Genomic DNA, 20,675 nt, shown 5'->3' with positions numbered 1-20,675 from the left:
TACCGGCATGTGAATTGTGCATATTCATCGTATATTCGTCGCTCTCCTTCCGTTCTACTAATGTTTTTGCTATCTTGTCGATTCCATCCCGCTCATCTTTGCTCAACCTATTTGGTCTGGCTGTTAGGTGCCTGCTAGTCTCATGTTCATCTGCTGTTGTTACCAATGTGGCTGGTGCGAAGGCCGTAAGAGCCGGGGCACTAGCGCTAGGGTCACCCATACCTGCACTTTGAGCTGGTGAGTGTTGTGCTAGAGGCTGGCTGGGAGCATAAGGAGGAGGCATGTAGATAATTGGAGGTCCGAGCAGTAACTCGTCATTCGCCCGTTGTTTGGAGGGTATCTCCGGGTAGAGCGCAGAGGTGGTCCTGACAGGGCATTGGCCTGCCAGTCCTGATTCTTGCGTTTGTCTAACTTCCTCTCTTCTTCTTATTTCTTCATCTAGTTCCTTTGCGGCCAGATGGGCGTTTTTTCGTAACTCTTTCACTATTTTCGCTTCCTCTCTTTTCCTGCGATGTTCTGCTTCTTTGCGCCACATGCCAATACTATCAAGCATAGTGGGCGTTGCCTTGTTTATTTTTACAGCTGCTTCTAGTGTTTTTATTTTATTTTTATCAAATGAACCTATCAGTGGCCATTGATTTTTAGGATCCTTTTTTGTATATTTATGCCATAACTTACTATAAGCTATAGCGACTAGTCCTTGCTTAGTAAACATGTCCTTATTAGGGGTGCCTTCCAGTGGAGCTGGATGGTTCATCTCTAATAAGCGGTCCGGGTTGACCCAACTATGAACCAATGGGGAGAAGATAGGCATGACGGATTACAATGGGGGGCAAAAGCCTGCACTACCTATCTTTTCACTACTTGCAAAGACTGGACAGAATATTCTATTCTACGCTATTTGCAGATAGAGAATACCTCCGAAAAGAACCAATCCCAAAACAGTCAATGTTCGGGCAAACAATCAATCAATGAGGAACGACATAGGTACGACGTGTTAAAGGTTTGTGTTACCTACCCTTCACTATCGGCAAAGGGAGAGAGAATATTCCTATTCTTCCCCGTTTGCGGACAGAGAAGATCCTTAAGAGAACCAACTTCGAACAATTCAATGCTCGATTCAATCAATCAATCAATGAGGAGAAAAGTAGGCACGACGTGTTAAAGGCTTGCGTTGCCTACCCTTCACTATCTGCAAAGATTAAACAGAGTATGGCGATTCTGTGCTTGTTTGCAAATAGAGAATTTCTCAGAAACAGTCAATAAGTAATACTAGTATTTTCAAACAATCAATCAATCAATTTCGCAATTTGTCGTGTGTCACGACCTTACCCGGACCGCATGGACAGTTTCTCGTCTTCCGCTTCCAGCGCCCGATCGTCCTCTATTCTCTTGTTGCTATCGCGGCACTCCTGGTGGTTCCCAGTCAGGACCGTAGATCACTCGGGAGAGGTCTGCTCGGAATCAGTGAAGTTCAGATGATCGGCTGTCAGACAAGGGTCTATCGGACAGGAGCTCTTCCGATCGTTGCAGTTGTTCACTCTGTCGTCGGGACCTCTCCCACTGGATCCACGCGTCACTGATGGGCCCCGCGTTTGGGACGCCAATTGTTAAAGATCAATTCAAAATGGTCAGGCGATTTCAGTAGATGTTTCCTAAGTTAAATTTGCCCGGCGTAAAACGCCTCTAATACCATACGAAGTTATTCAATAAAGAGGCAGGCGCTGGAGACAGGAAGACAGGAAACGAGTTTATTCCGTCGGAGTGGAACACATCAGATCAGACAACAAGGTATCGTCTCGAGGTGCTCTCTCAACCTCTCTGAGACCTGGTCTTTTATACACTGGTTTAAGACATGTGAACGTCCTTTATTACAACAGGGACATTGTGAAGTATGAGAACGACATCACCGGCACCCCCCCAGTTCCGGCCCATTCCAACACATGACAACAGTAGAGGCCCTCTCCCCTCATATGATTGGAAGGGGCTATCACGCAGCTGAGTGTTCTGCCGATTCCTTTGGAATGTGTGCGAATCTCAGGGGATGGGGAGGTCGTGATCAATAGTGGCTCCTTTCAGGAAAGGCGAGTGAATACAGTAATGGGCAATAAACTGTATCCTCGGGCTAAAGGATGACCAGCGGTTCGTACAGGCAGTCGGGCTCAGAGGAAGGGGTCATCAAAGGAGGGGTATTCATGGACGGAAAGGAGGTGTTGGTCAGGCGCGGGGTGTGATTCCCTGGGACGGAGTCATGGGGGGGGGTTTCATGGCTTGTGCATGTGAGCGCGGGGGCAGCCAGGGTGCGCGGGGAAGGCTTGCAAGGTTCAGGGAAGTGTGCTGACGGGCGATCGTGAACAGGGAGACCATGGTACCTAAAATGGCTGTCGTGTATACTCATACGTGAGTCTGCAAGATGGCGTAGATAATGTTTAGTACACGAACTAAAATTCCACACTGTTGTTATCTTGGTGATGCAGTTAATGCAGCTTCTTTGGTGACCAATATCAATGTTTTTAACACAACCTCACTATATTTGGCCAGATGTAATGGTATGCATTGAACCCGTTTGCTGCGACACAAATTTCCCCGCTGTGCAGGAGGATTTTATGCGTGCGGAGGTCGGACGGCCCCCTGCCGTCCGATGCACACGCCCACTGTGAGGTCAGATGCATGGAAGGCGTTAAACTCAGCTCTAGGTTCCACCTTTCACACTGGTACCGGTTCCTGGGCACCAGTGTATTTGAGATCTTAAAACTTCAAGATGAAGTTTCAACTGGATCCATGGCAAGATATGCAGCATGGAGCAGTAACACAGCATGTGTACTTTCATGCATTTTCTGTTTTCCAAAAATGCTGCCTTTGACACACCAGCAAATGAATATTCATCGGGGGCTAAATTCCTTATTCACGTAAGAGACTATTCTGAACTTGATATTAAATTTGAGGGAATTTATATGCATTTTAATCCCGTTTGAATTGCATGTCACTTTCATTTCTTGATGAGTGATTTGTCTCTTAAAGATTTCCAGCCAGACATGATGTTCCAATGCTTTTTTGATCATATATTCCATTCTGCTCTACATCTCATTTTGAGCCCTTTGAGGATCAGATATGTTTTTAATTTAGCAATGTTTTAGTCGCTCTAAGAAACGGTGTCTGAACTTTTAATGTGGCTCTCAGATAAATTATGTTGTAACACAGATGTTCTTCTAAATCCTCTGCTTATTCAATTGTATAGAAGATGTCATTTTAGATCCCTTACAAGACCTTTTCATTTTCTATGAGGATTTTATTGTTCCAATATTTTTTATGGATAAACTTTAGTCCTAGCGCATACGCCATTGTAGGTTTTTAGAAATGTTTGTTATTACCGGGATGTATCTGAGTAACCAGCTTGTGTAAAGTGGTGACTATAATTTGTTGTGTCTATAATTTTTTATTTTTTATTTTGTACTAGATCTTTCTGCTATTACCTCTAATATTCTGTGTGCACTTAAGACTAGTTTGCAAAAGAAATTAGGAAAACTTGCCTTTGCAGGATTCACACATACTTGAGCAGCTTTAACAATCCTGGTTTTATTTTATTTTCTGTCTTTTGTTGCTTGAAGGTGTCTTTCTCATTTTAAAATAACAGTAGTTGCAGTACTACTAGTCACAATATACAAAGAGAGAAAACTGTAATGTTGCGAATGGGTTCCGCACATTTAGTCCACCATGATTTTTTTTCTTTGATCACCCAGTTTTTGGACCTTTACTGTGGGTGAGACTCTCTCCCTGGGTTTCATTCACAGTAATTCGTGGTAATTGGACTGAGCATGTTTACCTCCGAGTGACCACCTTTTAAAATAAAGCAACTGCAGAGCAGCTAGGGTAAAAGGCACAGACTGGTTACACGTGTACATGTGTGCACGTATGCTGCCTGCACGTTTTGAGACCACTGTCATGCGCAGTCCGGTAATTGCATAGGCGTATTCTGGCTCAGAAGGGAATCTGTAACAATAGGTGCTAACCTGAATTTGGCCTTATAATATTAGTGGGAATTCATATATAAGTCAGTATCGTTTACTGGAAAATCTGCAGTGCTTTCACTGTATTATACGAATAGGTGAAACCTGTCTTAAAGTGCAGTTGCAGTCCACTTGAGCCTACACAGTCCTGTAAAGTATCAAACTGGGATAAAATGTGCACACCGAGTTTGAATATGCAGGTCCCAAAAACCTACATTTACGTCTCATGGGATGTCAACATTTCATATTTCTCTGGTTTATAATCCTATTCCAGGCCGTTGTTCTAGCTGCTGGGTCAATTGATTTACTTTTTTCCCCAGCAGAGAGAACAAAGGTCTCCCACACAAAAGAATCAATTATCTGTGATTGATCCATATTCTGGAAAGGAATGATTCGGGGACGGGGGGGGGGATATTCAGCTGTTGATTAGCTGTCCCACAGCACCTGGGCTGGGTCGGAAGGAGGAAACCCAAACATTTGGAGACAACACAGGAGGGTATCCCCTTTTACGTTTTGGTGGGAATGGATCTGACAATGATTTCAGCCAATGGTGGAGCTGAGACCCTCAGAAAAGCTCTTCACCTTGAACATTTGATGGCACCATATTAGATTGTCTCTGAATGCTGTGCAGGAGGGTTGGGACAGGGGTGGAAGGATGATGTGGCTTCTGAGGTCCAGGGTGCCTGGCATCTAGAACTTTCCACCCCACTTATAAACCCTTGTACATGGGAAAGACGAGGAAGGATATCCTGGACCTGGGAGGCAACTTCAGTATAGGAAAGAGGAGCCACCTGATGCCCTGGAAGATGGACTAAGTTCTTTGTCACCAGCTGCCCCTAACACTAAATTGGTCTCTCAAGAGCCAGTAGTGCTGGCTCCTCTATACCACTGAAGCCCATTTGGGAAAAGACCTAGACTCCGCTGCTCAATCACAGGGCATGGGCAGGAGACCAGAGAACAAGGTTAGAATCGTGGAAGTGGGCTCCCAGCACCACCATTATACCAGGGTAAATGGTCAGTGGGTGGCCTGTGTGGGAACAGGGCACCTGTGTACAAAATAAATGGTAATAGAACACTCAAGGCAAGTGTCTGCTGCTGCACAAGCAAGGCCAGCACGACTGCTTATGAATATTCACTGCTCAAGGCCGAAGAAGTGATGTACATATTTGCAAATTAATACATGCTATTTAGCAGCATGTGTGCAATAAATGCACTTTTTCTTCTTCAAAGAAAAAGCATTGACTGGACAATAATATATTGAGTGTAGTTGCTGTGTGCCAGCAAACTGGGATTGTTTGCCCACACCACCTTCCCTGAGTAGCCCTTGGCCTGCTCTGTATCGCTACCCAGAGAGAGTCATGTGCTACAATGGGGTGCTTGGTTCCTAGTAAGGAGATAATTGTGGACATATTCTCACTTCCCTCCGAAAAACACACCCACACACTATCCCTACTGACTCGCTCAAATGATCATGCAAACTGTTTTGTTCACAGTCCGGGGGCGTAGCTTCCATTGGGGCAGCAGGTGCTGTGGCACCAGGGCCCAGAGGCCTGATGGACCAACTGAACCTTGATTATTGGCATGGCCACGATCTCAAAAGTTTACAAATTACTTAAACATCTCAAACTGGTTCACTATCATTTGTGCAATCCCACGCGCTTCTCTATCAATCTCACTTATTTCAATGCTGCTGAGTACTTCAGGGTGTTATGATTCAACTAATGCAAAAAGAGACTGACTAATGAACATTTTGTGCAACACCTGTAAGCTTGTATTAGGTGTTATCGTTCATCAAAAGAGATTCTCTGTGTAACTAACTTAATTTAATTCCCATAATGGTTGTGCTGAGGAAAATAAACAATATGTCTCACAGGAATAACCATTTTTGTTTGTTCGCTGATGAATTTATAATTTATCTTCCTCAAACCTTTATTTGGCAGTTTTTCATTAAACTTCCAAAATGCACCAATAAAACAATATTAAACATTTACAGAGCAGATTTTTGTTTTTTAATGAGGTGCAAAAACGTCTACTATATTTGTCAATGAGAATTTTTTTAAAGATAGAATGCATTTCATTACATTGGGTATTGAGTAGCACTGTAGCACAGAGGCAGTAGCGGTCGCAGTAGGTGTTTCTGTAGGGCGGTGACGTGGGCAGGGGGAGGGGCAGGGTGGGGGGTAGTAATGTATGGATTACGGAGTTTTACAGGTAAGTAAACATTTAAATAAATAAAACGAATTTCGTTGCGCGCACTGCAACACCAAATGTGATGCAGTGCGCGCAACGAAATTCTGCACAGAGGTATTGTATCGTTGCAATACATTTTGGCACTAAGTAGTTGGGAATCTGCACATATCTCACAACCAACAAAGTAGGCCAACACTGGTCTGTGGTTGCTTGTCTTCCCGTCTGGGGGGGTGGGTGGGGGGGGGGCCTGGCCAGGCAGTTTTGATGGGGCTGTTCATATAGGAGAAGGACAGAGACTGAATTCCATATGGCCAGACTCTGTCTGAAGACACATTGTAGCATAGTGGATGAGATTATTGCAAGCATTTCTTCCATCACTTTATTTGTTGCAGTAGATGTCCTAAGCATGATGGGCATGCTCAGACGGTGGTCTGGTTCTCTTTCACCACCTCACATCTCAGCTTCCCAGTCCTTTGTCTGGGGTTCTCAGAAAATTACAACTGTTGATGTAGATTTTGGCAAGATCAGGCTGGATCTGCAAGGCAGTCCACTGGAGTTATTCTATGGAGTGCAGTCTTCTCGGGACAGGCACATACAGGCCCATTGTGACTGCATACAGCCACCATCTGGCGTCTTTGTGGCGCTTTGTTGCCCTGCAACTCCAAGGGTCACTGGGTATTATAATACCGTCAGGATTGTTCCGTTTGCCCTCAACTACGTCTTGCATGTGGGCTCAGTAGTTGGTCATTGAAGCCTTCTGGACATTAAGGGGGAAGTTGAGGATTTTTCCTCCAGTTAAGCTATTCCATGGAGAATCCAGTGATGCGGCCTCATGGCCAGTCCAGGGGTTTCCTATACTGTGAAGACAAACATTATTGTTTAGGCTTTGAACTAGACTTATTTCCAAACACCTAACAGTTGAGGATGTGTTCTTAGGGCCCATCACAAGGGCTAGACTTGGGAGTGGTTTTTGACTCCTTGGTAACTGGCCCTCATACCTTCAAAACTTCTATACCTCAAACCTTCAAAACCTCAAACCTTCAAAACTTAGATACCTCAAACCTTCAAAACTTTTCATAACGAATATGTCAGGCCTGCTGCCTTTAGGATAACTTTTTTTTAAATAACTGATCAGACCGCGGGTATCTCACATAATTTTTCCCAGTGACCCAATTAAGACTATATTCTTGAAAATAGGAGTATCCCATTAACCAAACCTGGACCCAATATTGGACGTACGTTTTCCCACAATCCACAGTCAGTCAGACCATCTGTCAAAAGAGCCTAATGAAAAAGATCACATTGCAAACCTTCACCACTAAGGGATTGCCAAAGGGTGTGACCAGCACCAAAACTTTTGCCTAGTATGAGAACACTTGGAAAGAAAAGGGTTGAGGCAAAGAACCTGCACCTGTTATGGATTGTGACTTACAAGTATTGCGATGGTGCTTGGGAAACCAAGGAACACAACCCTATCTGTTCCTTTAAGGACAAAGTCTAAATACAAAACACAAATTGTGGAATCAGCACCCATCAAAAAGTATTTTCCATAGTAGGTAATGTCCTTCAATCAATAATTAGAGTCCATTTCAAATGAACAGGTCCGAACTTGATGACGATACATTTTTCAATTCTTTATTGTGATTCTCAATAATAGAAAAACGATCCAATTCACAGCAGTTTTTTTTTCTTTTTTTCTTAGCCTCTTTTTTTAGCCAACGCGTTTCGTCTCAACACTGAGACTTCTTCAGGGCTCAAGAACCTGTCTTTCTGAAGTATAATATGAGCAGCAAAATTTCTTTAGTTCAAGCATATATTGGAATATTCTGTCATTCAAGAGGAACCAAAAAAGCGGCATGGTAACCTGCAAAAAACGAATAGTAGAAATCTTGCAGTGACGAACGTTCGTCACTGCAGGATTTCTACTATTCGTTTTTTGCAGGTTGCCATGCCGCTTTTTTGGTTCCTCTTGAATACTCATCAGTAATGACAGAATATTCCAATATATGCTTGAACTAAAGAAATTTTGCTGCTCATATTATACTTCAGAAAGTATAAGCTTTAATCGATCAAACAGATTAAATCATGAAAGCACATAGTAAAAAACAGTCATAAAGTCATAAAAGTACAATTTTACACCTGATCTAAAAACAATCATATTAACGTGGTGTTAAAAAATGTTTAAAAACACCATCTTCATAATTCACATAGGTTTCCTACATCTGATCAGTCCTTTCATGTATTTAGTTAGGGAGCTGATAAACATGTCATGTTCTAAAAGTTGTAATATAAAAAAGGCTTGGCGACATTGTCTCAATCCTAACACCCTTAATATAGGTACTATTTTAAAAGAGAGTCATTTTGTTACATGTAGGTGTAATAAAAGTGATTGTTCAATAGTGCTTAGACCTTTTTTGAAATCTTCTTTGCAAGTGGAGAGTACATAGTTTTCAACAAAGCAAGCCTCATTGCAGAATAGGATACTTTTTACGAAACAACCTAACTATTAAATCCAATACTGAATTTCATATACATTTTAAGAATTTTCTTTATCCAGTTTTTATTAATTAGCATTATCGCTACTACTTGAGATATAGGATTACGGCAATACTATGTTTTCTTACTTGATTTTATGTACCACTGGCCTAATGTGGAAGAACAAGGTCAACTATCCGTGAATTATCCCAATAGTGTCTTAATGATGGGTAGGTTCTTCCACCTGCTGCTGGTCTGCATGAGTGTGTCTGTTTTGGTTTGGTGATTAAGGGTAATAGCAACAGCGGTGATCCCATAGGTTAGGATACTGCCATATTCCAATACATACATACGTAGAGCATTTTGACTAGTCTCTGCAAGTATTTATCTTTGATGTAAAGATGAAACTCAGATGCCCAGTCAGTGGCTAAAAGTGTGAAATGATGTGCTTAATTTTTGCCGATGGGGCCACCAGCAACTAATTTGGGGAATCAGCACTTTTATCTCCCTTCAGACATTTTCCGAGATCAATCGTGGGAAAAACACACAAAATGGAAAGTTGGAGGAAAAGAAAGACAGGAAACCCGTCACCAAGGGGGAATGCAAATACCTGTAAGAGTGAGAGGAAGGAGCAGGGAGTGCCTGGCGGTGAATTAAACCTGAGGTGGATTCAGGACTTCACAGCCTTGGAATTCAGCATGTTGAAATCTTATAGCGGCTTCTGCGGTTGTCTGAGCGGCGCTTTGGGCACGGACATTTATCATTTTAAAAATAAAGCTCTGGTCAAGTGCATCTAACCATGCTCAAAAGGTCTTTCTACTTCTTCGACCTGACCATCTGATATAGCTGACAAGAGGCCCTCTGATAGAACTTCTGGATTACCGCAAAATTGTCGACGTCAAACACCACAGAGGACTCACTTAACGCTATGCAAACAGTGCCTAACACGGCACTCAGACTGGGATTAAATCTCCGGGAGGTGACCTTATCAAATGTACCCTGAAAGCATTTCACTGGCTCCTGGTGGACTCAAGACAAAAGTTTAAATCTCTTGGCAAATGTAATGAAATCCATTTCAATGTAGGGTTCCTCCACAGCTTGCACTGGGCATCTGGTATTTTTACCCCTACAGTGCCGCGCCCTGCTACGCAGACATGTGCATTTTTATATGGACAACTGGTTTCCTTCTTCTAAATTTCCATAACTGTTACTCTGGTAAGTCATCTTTGCCTTTGCTAGGTCTACTGAGGGCTGATATGAGGTGTAGAAGAGAGTAACATATTTTTCTATCTACACGTAAAACAAAACATGATTTTGGATCACTTTTTTCAGAGCAAGGCATGTTCCCAGTGTGCAAAATACATTTTAACCTTTACTCACTCACTTTTTTTTATAGGCAAGTGCTATCAAAACATGTTCATCGTATTAGTAACCTGGTCCAAAAAGGCATGCGGTGAAATTAGATGTGTTCATCTACAACCCTTCTATCATTTTGGAAATATGAAATATATTCCACCAGAGCTGCTCTGAGTGAATTCCAAAGGCATTCAAATTTCCGACTGGGGTCAAACCTCTAAATCCTGTTGGGGAGCATATTTCCAGCTTCCAAGGACTGCAACAGAGTAGTCAGGAAAGGAAAGAAATAAAATGAAGTTTCCAGCAAACTGCCCAGTGAGGCATTTATGTTTTTTATATACCACTGTTAGACTCTTTCTATTCAGAACAGTGGAATTCTCAACCTCATTGAAGCCAGTCACTAAACGAGGAACACAACATGTGCTGGCTTAGGGGAGAAGGTCGGCTACAGAACCACACACCTGAGGCATGGAGGTGCCATATTGGTTTTGGTTACATGGACTTCTTGGACAGTTTTGTTGCAACAGAGCATGGTGCCCGGAAACGATGTTGCACTGCACTCTTGAAAAATTAGGAATGGGCCTTGAGATGCACTGCACTGTTGAAAAATTAGGAGAGGGTATTGAAATTGAATTTGCATTGGCTGTATCTCACCAACCTAGATGACTGGTTGACCCTTTAAAATACCCTGCTTGACCCACTCCAAGGAGACAGCCTGCTGCTGACTTTAAAATGTCAGGCTGCCTGCTTGGGGATTGGCGAAAATTAGATGCATTTCAGTTTAGGACTTTTCACCCTGCATTTTTTTCACCATGGCTATTTGAATCAGCCTTTTGATGGCCAACTGTGCTGGTCCTGGCCCAAACAATGAATATTGTTTGCCCTTTTGAATCCTCTTCTTGTGACTGACTGATACAGAGGGTCCTGAGGGAGATTAAGCTACTGCCTGCCTGGAAGAATACTAGTGGATCCGTTTCTCATAGTAGCCCCATTGGTGCATTCATTCTGTGACTGGAATGTGGCAGTGGTATCTGTTACATGCTGTGAAAAAACGCCAGTGGGCCACTTTAAACTGGACATTTTGCTTGCACCTGAGAATTTGTGGTTATTGCTGCAGCTGGACACTGCTTTGGGTTTGAGGAAGTTGCCCTGAAGATTGGAGGACATTTTCTTCCTCTAAGGGATCTTGTGCGAACCATATTCACCTTTATGCGAGCCATCGTGCCCGGCTCATGGGTCAAGGATGCCCCCTACATAGAAATGAAGAGTTGAGGGCGAGTGTTTAATGCTGCGCTGTCCCAGCCCTATTAACTAACCGAGACCCCCTACCCTGAGCTCAAAATCCTGCCCCCCAGACCAAAAAACTACCCTGACCCGGCATCCCCACCGTGAGCCCTGAAACCTGACCACGAGCCCTGGAAACGGTCCCTCCCCCACTGCCCTGAGCCCTAACATTTGGCCCACTGCCCAATAAACTACCCCGACCCCAGACCCCAGCCCTGAGCCCTAAAACTCACCCCACGCCTAAAATCTACCCCCATGCCCCCTTGCCCCAGCGCAACTTATCAAGCTGCGGCTTGGTCCCTCTTCCTGTTGCAATCCTTCTGGTTCCTCTTCCCGCCCATCCACTCACACAGCTAGAACACCGTCTGCCATGGTTAAGGCAAGCGTTGTTCAGCCTGCGGGGAAATGGCACACGTGCTTATGGCTGCGTTGCTAAGGCTGTTTCCCCTATCAGAGTGATAGAGTGGCAGCTGAAAGAACCCTCATTATATCTGCTCTCCTCGAATGTCCACAGATCATGGCAGTAAACGTCGAAGTGAGGCAAAGCTACAAGTTCTGAGTCTTCCTCATTGTCCTTTGCTAACAGGCACCTCATGGCGATGGTGGTGGTGGGTTGGGGGCACAGAGGGCCCCTGTCGCCTATCCACTGCCTTTGGGTCTTCAGAGGGCAGTTTAAGGTGACAACATTCTGACTGCCTTAGAATTTCCTCCACTCCCATCGAAGATGCATGCGGAGACTCATAACATCACATAACATGTGTATTTGTAAAGCGCACGATTACCCCTAGGTGTGCTGGCGCTAAATAACAGATTTATCGTTACCCAACTCAATGATACTCATTAATCAAACGACCCCTATTGAAGGATGAGCTCAAGCCCATGGATTCACTGATCTTGTGGGCAATCTGGGAAACCCACTTCTCAACAATATTTAACAAAAAATAGGCCCTTTTTAGTTGAAGGAAGTGGGGAACCGGCCTTTGATCCAATCATAACCTAACAATTAAGTTAACCTTTTACCGTTGCAGAGATTGAGGAGGCCCTAACAAGGGGAATCAGCATGAAAGCTCCTGGCCCTGATGGGGTCCCCTTTTGATTTATTTAAAAGAAACCCCAAACTATGGGCACCCCTGCTCACAAATGTCTTTAAAGCTGTAGTGGTTGGCCCCATACCATTATCCTGGAAGGAGGCAATTGTGGTCCCAGTAAAGGCAACAGGAGTGACTTCGCCTGTTACAGGCCAATCTCAATAATCCAAGCTACTGCTAAGGTATTGGGGAGGGTCATCCTTGCGCGTCTTGAAACCTGGACGAATAGCACAGGGATTGTGTCTAGATTACAATACGGTTTTAGAAGGAGGATGGGTACTACTGAACAGTGCCTCAACTTGCCCCTCATTATGGGCATGTGCATGAAGGCCATAAGGGATTCTATCCATCTGGCCTTCATGGACTTGTCCAGTGCTTTTGACACAGTGCTGTTGGGAACATCTATAAGTGAAGCTGAAGCATACATATAGTTAGGATTTTAGTTAAATGTAATGGCAATAAGACCGAGGTCTTGAGTCTAGTTGTGACATATCCTATGGGTTGAGTAATCTTCGATCAGACTTTCTGGATCCCCCGTGGCTTGTGTACCTAACTCAGGGCTGTGTGTTTTCTTGCTGCTGCACCAACCACCAGCACTTTATTCCCTTGGAACATGCTTTGATCATTGGGCTAATATCACCTCATGCCTTTGTTTACATTTTCTCCATGGAAAAAGTCATCTACCTGGTGGTTTTCATTTCTTTTGAGACATTGCATAACATTGCGATACACATTACATACATATGCTTTAGTTTAGCAGATTTTACAAATGATTGCTTTATATCAATTCCAGTGTCTAAGACAGATTCACCATAATCATTAGAACTCTAACACTTTAGCACCCATCACCTCAACATCTGGTACATTTTGTTACAAACTCAATCTAAAATAGATCTTGACTCATTTGATACAATTCCATGACAAACCACCTCACAAGGATAATCTGTCTTTGAGGCAGTGGACAGGGTTGTAGCTTCTATTGATGCGGCAGGTGCAGTGGCACCGGGGACCGGAGGCTTGAGGAGCCCACTGAACCCTGATTATTGCGGCATTTTTACTGTTCAAACCGCAGCCAGGGGCACCATTCCTTCCTTGCACTACAAAGCATGATACACAGGCTATGCCCCTGGCAGTGGAGGGCAACAGCACACCCTGCAGCATCACAGCAGGAGCAGTGCTTTAAATGTGCCGGTACTGTCCGGTGCGGAGTACCGCCACTTTTTTATTTTGAGAAGGAGAGTACCAGCACTTCTCAAGAGAAATGCTATACTTTTAATTGGAGAGTACCTGCACTTCTATTTTTCCATTTCAGGCACTGAGCAGGAGACGATCAACTTAGTGGCGCACTAGTGTAACATCACAGGCGAAGGCAGTTGACGTAACCCCAACGCACCAAGTATTCTTTAAAAAAAGAAAAGCATTGCACAGAGGAGAGATTGTAGCGTAAGGGCCGGAGCTGCTGACTTTGGCACTGAGGAACCAGCTTCGAGTTTCAGCATCGTCTCAACATCCTGTGATTCTGGACAAATCACTTGAGGTCCCAGTACATCAAAAGAAAAGATTAGTATGACCAGGGCTTTAAGTGGGCCAGGTCTCACCGGGTCTGAGCACCAGCAGTTTTTTAAAGGGAACTTTGTGCAGACTTTCCTTCGTCTTTCTGCCGTATCTCCCTCCCACCCTGTTTTTCTGTGAACCTCTTCCCTCGACACTAGAGACCGAACTACTTTGTCTGATGCCCGATGGAGCTACATGGTTTAGCTATAGGGGAGATGGGAAGTGGATTCCCTCCTTGGTCGTCACCTACCCAGTCGGTCTTTAGACAGACTTCCTTTCGTCTCTACAGCTGTCTTTTCCCTTATCCTCACTTTCTCACCTCCCCTACCCCCCACTTCTTTTCTCTCTCCTTTCTCTCCTCTTCTAATGTATTGCTGATTGCTTGATGTAATGTTTAATTGTTGATCTTTTTCTGTCATATTGTTGAACCACATTGTTGCACTTCCTTTCGTCCCTCCTGTCGTCTCCTCCCGCATCCTCCCTCTATTTATGTCTTTCCTTCTCTCTCTCAATGTATTGAGACTGAACTTTTTTGTCTGATGCCCGATGGAGCTACCTGGTTTAGCTATAGGGGAGATGGGCCGTGGATTTCCTCCTTGGTAATCACCTACCCAGTCGGTCTTTAGACAGACTTCTTTTCGTCTCTCCTTATTGTCTCTTCCCTTATCCTCACTTTCTCACCTCCCCTGCCCCCCCCCACTACTTTTCTCTCTCCTCTCTCTCCTCTCCTAATTGTACTGCCTATTTTTTGGGATTTATTGTGTAATTGTTGAACTTTTTCTGTTACATTGTTGATTCTCATGTAAAGCACTCTGATACCTCTGGGTCTAGCCAGCGCTATATAAAATTCTTTAAATAAATAAATAAAGGTGGTCAGTTTTTTTCCGGACTGCAGTGACAGCAGGCACATCGATGTGCGCTGCTCACACTGCTCACTTCTCACTAGTGGAGAAGTTACGGCATGACATCAGGTCAGGTGAGCCTTGTAGGGGAAGGGAAATCCTTTAAAGAGAGTCATGTTCTTTCTGGATTTCCCTTCTCTTTTTGAAACTCAGAAGCAGCAACCTTGTCGTAGTGTTACCAGGGCTTTAAGTGGAAGCTTCTTCAATATTATATACAAGCCATTGTTGCTGCTTATTTATCTTATGCAACTAACAACCATTGACAAACCCAATAGTTGTGACTTGTTGTCGGATGATGTCACTTGTTGTATCATATCTGGATGCAATGACAGAAACAGCAAATTACAAGTGGGGGGGCGCACTATGCTAAGCACAGATCTTTAGCTTACATGTTTTTGAGCCACGCCCTTAACTACATTGGCCACGCCACTTTGAGAGATCCTCCAGTTTTTTCATCCCACTTAAAGCCCTGAGTATGACCTTTTGTAAGGTAACTGGTGTTCATGTAAAGCGCTCAGAACACCTTCGGGTCGAGTTCACTCTATATAAAACAGCAAAAAAAAAAAACACACAAAAAACCTTAAGGACATCTGTAAATTATGTAATCCGATTTCTCACAGAAAGTCGTTCCTCCAGTTCAAGGAAGCAGACAGCCTATCTAATTGTTTGATATTTTTGAGAGATATTGCACGCGAAGACATCATTAGCCTCGCGCCTATTACGTAACAAGGCAGGGTACCTTCATATTTTGAACACATATTTTTATGTCTGTGCTGCAGGAGCAAGGAAGCGCTTCTGCAATAACCACCACGATGAGATCTGTATCAACTCCAGTGGCGGGAAGTCGTTTCAACAAATAAACGCTCTCCCCCCAGTTCTGCACAGATTACCTGCTTTCATCTCTGAGGAATACAAACGGAAAACACCGTCTGCGTCGGAGGGGCGGGTCCGCGCCATCTCCTCACAAGTAACCGGTCCTCCCGACAGCATGAAAGCGGGCTTTAATGCCTCACAGGGGACTCTTCAAAGGGCGGCGTGATATACTGCGGGGCTCGGCTTTCCGAGGTCACACACTCCTCACCCACCAGAGTCAGGCAAACTTTGCCCGCCCTGCGTTGTGCCCCCGGAGCTCACCTTTCCCTCCTCGACACTTTGAAAAGTCATTCCGTCAGAGGACACATGTTTTTCTTAGAAAGCACATCTAATCTGAAGGAATCTACGTGTACCCTCTATATCACCCAGGCATACCCGATGTTAAAAAAACTTCCTACGCCAGAAACAATGCCAGCTAAAATATTAATTTGGGGTAAAGGGTTGCCATTTGAAGTAAGTTTTCTTGCTCGACATCTTTCAAATCAGTAAGTGTTTTGGCAATTAAGATACTCTGCTGGGAACAAAACTATTGATTTATGGCAGGCGAGTTCCACATTCCTTTGAGTGTTAGGGTCCCGGTTACAAAACATTTTTGACTGAAGCCATTTCATGTGCTTGGTGGTAAGTTAAAGTGGTGCTTGCTCCAAACATTTTACCACTGTACTATTAAAACACTATTCTGGGGTGATAATTTGTGCACATTTGTGATGTTTTTTCTTGTATTTTATGCTGCTGTGTTTTTATGCTGCATTATTGCAATGTGATTTTATTGTACTGTGGTAGCTGTGTTCTGTTTTGTTGTGGTGTGCCCTGTTATGTTCTAAATGCATTGTTGTGTTGCTTTGTGTAAAGTGTTGTGTTATCTTCTCATGTTTACTTTCAATGAGTCAAAAATGCTGCTAGATTTCCAGCACGGAGCAACACCGGCACAAGTCAGCCTAAAACTGTGGCAGTGAGTGTGAGCATCATTTAGAGCTCGGTGAATGCGGGACTTGCGCCATACAGCGGTGGATGTCCCATTCGCCCTATTTCGAGATCATAGACATCAATACAATGTAAATTGGGTGGAGTGCTTAATTTGAGCCGGTGGTTGCCTGTGGGGGCCATTGGCACTTATTTTTGGGAGCCCACACTTATTTTTCCGCATCAGATATTTACAGAGAGAAAGAAAAACACACATATCAGAAAGACGGAGGAAGAGAAAGATGACAAATTCATCACAAAGGGAGACATCAGGATTCTGCAAAAGTGAGATAAAGAGACAGAAAGTGTCTGGTAGTGCATAACAGAGCCATTAGGTGGATTTAAGACTAAACAACCTTGGTATTCGGCATACCAAAGATTTCATTGCACTGGCTGCAAACTTGTAAATAGAGCTTTGGGAAATGACAGTCTTTCTTTTACAAATTAAGCACTAGGGGCATCTCTCGCTTTTTGGGTAAACTGCAGTATCTGCCAAACTCTAAATAAGGCCATCAGTCTAAGCTTAGTGCTCCAGTGCTTAATTTGAGCCAGTGGTTCCCGGCACTTTTCATGAACACCAGTTATGATCACATTCATTTATGGTAGGCACAGGGAGATTAAGTGATTTGCCCAGAATCACAGGATGTTGAGTCGACTTTGCGACTTGAACCTGGTTCCCCAGCTCTGAAGCCGGCAGCTCTGGCCACTACGCCACATCATCTCCCCACTTTCGTGGTTAGTAGTTGGTTCTGTTCTTGGCGACGCTAGCAGGAGAAATGGGCTGGTGCAAGCTGCCTCCTGACGAGAGCGCCGGCACTTATTTTTCTACAAATTAACCACTGCCGGATTGCTCGCTTTATGTGATAGTTCGCTCAGACTCCGCGCCTCTGCTCAAAGGAAGGGGTTTGTACTCAGCTCTGGCTGCCCATCTAAGCTGGAAAGAATGCTGGAATCTGATCCCGAGGCACTCACTGTGGGGAGCACTCGGAATGTTCACAGCAGTGGTGACAGGAAGGAAAAGTGAAATACCACAGTAAATCAAGTTATATGTGTGTCTTTTATGCTTTTTCCTTCATTTCTGCTTATATAGCTGAGACAGTGGCTTCTCAAGGGCTACACAGGAGCTCAGTGTTGAAGGCCCTGGCCACACCCTCGGGTGCAAACGGTGCACCCTCAAAAGACTGACTGCAGTGGGGGGGAAGGGGATCAACATTGTTTGTGTACAACTTTCTCAACTCAGAATTGGGGGAATGAAAAGTGTTATGCATACATTTTGCATATGCCACCCCTGTTGTAGTTGTAAAATATATATGAATATCCATATAATTTCATGTGTATGCACTTCAAAAGAAATCATGACATTAACACGAGGCCTGGAGCTAAAAAGGGCTTCCTATTTGACCTTGACTGGACAAGCTTCAACAAGCTATTCTGTACCCCCTTACAGGTCACCTTGCTTTTCTTGACTGCAGAGCCTGCCTTTCTGGTCTGCCCATATCTGGCTGTTTTGCATGGTGCAGACATTGCACATCCATGTCAGCCATATTTGGCTTGGTGCCTTACTCTAGTTCCGCTGACATGGCATTTCATAGAGTATATAACACCTAGAAACTTGTCACTCTGGGAAGAAGCGGTCTGAGAAACCCTAAGGTGGCAGATCTGACTTCTTCCTTGCTATTTAGCAATGATGCATGCTTTTGGTACCAATAAATACATTTCACTCTGTTTCTGAGCAAATCTCCTATGTCTGGTGAGTTTCATTCATATGCTCCTGGGAGGGTGCCAGTATTTCCCCTTCACCCCCAACCCCCCACACCGGCTCTCCCATTTGTATCAGGGACTGTAGTCGCCTTAAAGGTGCAAACTCTTCATTAGGATAAGGCGTTCCATGTCCAGATTTTGAACTGGGCCTTAATCAAGGACTTGTTTTAAATGTGTGACACCAATCTCCTGCACGAGGGCTAGTTTCTGATTTCTTGTGGTGTAATAAAATAGTATTAATGATAACTGTGATTGTAATAAAATCTTTGCAAGCCCCCTTTTGTCTTTTGATAACACTATAAATTACAGGTGCTCCTATTCACCAAATTCTGGTGGTCAAAGTAGCAGCTCCAAATATACAAACGGATGAGTCAACCCTGAAAGGTATTTTTCTTGTGACTTGCAGGTAATCTTTCAGCAGCCAGTTTACTGAGACATTTTATCAGTAAATGGGTTTGATTGGATTCCGTTGTAACATATTTTTCTGGACATTGGGCTATGAATATCCACCTGAAAAAAGTGGAAATGCTACTAGTTGCATTGAAATACCCATAGAACAAACATACACCAATGAGTACTAAAAGACAGTTTCAAGATGAAAATGGACTTTCTTCTCGGCAGTTCATTAGATGTCAACACCGCCTGTAAAATGACTGGGTCTGGTAGAAAGCATTTGTAACCATACAGCTGGGGGGGGGGGGGGGGGGGGGGGGGGTTAAATACTAAAGTTTTTTGTAATTTTGTACCACATTTACAGATTATACATATTCCATAGGCACTGGTGCTACTTTGCCCTGATATATGCGTCAACATTTGAAACAGCTGGTGCAAAAAACCACTTTTGCACTTGCCAGCTGCTGCAGATTATAATGCAACATTCCATCTTTACCAGTGCTTGCATGTGATCTGAAACTCTTGGGTGAAAAATTGGCGCCTTCCGCCATTCCTGGCTGAGGCCTCCAAGATCATCTGTGGCATCCCTCAAGGATCCTCCCTCAGCCCAACGCTCTTCAATGTCTACATGGCTCCTCTCGCCAACATCACTCGGACACACCACATCAACATAGTATCATACGCAGACGACACCCAGCTGATCCTCTCCTCACGAAAGACCCCACTACTGCCAAAAACAACCTACACAACGGACTACACGCCATCTCCAACTGGATGGAATCAAGCCACCTCAAGCTAAACACTGATAAAACAGAGATCGTCATCTTCGGCTCCCACCCCTCAGCATGGAACGACTCCTGGTGGCCCAACTCCCTGGGCACCGCACCCTCACCCACCACCCACGCTCGCAACCTGGGCTTCATCTTGGATTCCACTCTCAGCATGACTCAGCAGGTCAACGCAATCTCCCCCTCCAGCTACAACATTTTCTGCATGCTCCGCAAGATCTTCAAGTGGATCCCCGTAGATACCAGGAAAACCGTCACCCATGCCCTGGTCAGCAGCAGATTGGATTACGGCAACGCCCTATATGCAGGAACAACGGCCAAGCTACAAACCAAGCTACAACGTATCCAGAACGCATCGGCTTGCCTCATCCTTGACGTCCCACGCCGCAACCACATCTCCCACCACCTCAGAGACCTACACTGGCTACCTGTACCAAAAAGAATCACCTTCAAGCTCCTGACCCATGCACACAAGGCTCACTACAACACCGGTCCAGCCTACCTCATTGACAGACTTTCCTTCCACGCTCCCACACGCCATCTCCGCTCCGCCAACCATGCTCTCGCCACCATCCCCCGCATCCGCCGTTCCACCGCCAGAGGAAGATCCTTCTCAGACCTCGCCGCCAAAACCTGGAACTCTCTACCACTCCAGCTACGCCAGACCCAGGACCTCCTAACTTTCAGGAAACGCCTCAAAACATGGCTTTTCGACCAGTAGCATCCCCTCTCCCCAGCGCCTTGAGACCCTAACGGGTGAGTAGTGCGCTTTATAAGTATATTGATTGATTGATTGATTGATTGATTGAGGTGATGTGATCTGCTTTGGCATCCCAGGACCCTACGAAAGGATTCTTTAGAAAACGAAGGCCCTTATCACTGAGACCTGCAGGGTTACCAACGTGTAAAACCGGAAGCAGAAAACCAATATACACCTATGAATGTTTGTAGGACAGTTTTATCAAGTTCTGAATTCCGCTAGTAAGATTTAGATGGGGCACGCCAACAAATTCACATGGAGAGCCGATCCAGAGTTGAGCC

Source organism: Lissotriton helveticus, chromosome 11 (genome assembly GCF_964261635.1).
Source record: "Lissotriton helveticus chromosome 11, aLisHel1.1, whole genome shotgun sequence".
NCBI classification, from domain to species: domain Eukaryota; kingdom Metazoa; phylum Chordata; class Amphibia; order Caudata; family Salamandridae; genus Lissotriton; species Lissotriton helveticus.
Note: the sequence above shows the minus strand (reverse complement) of the source record.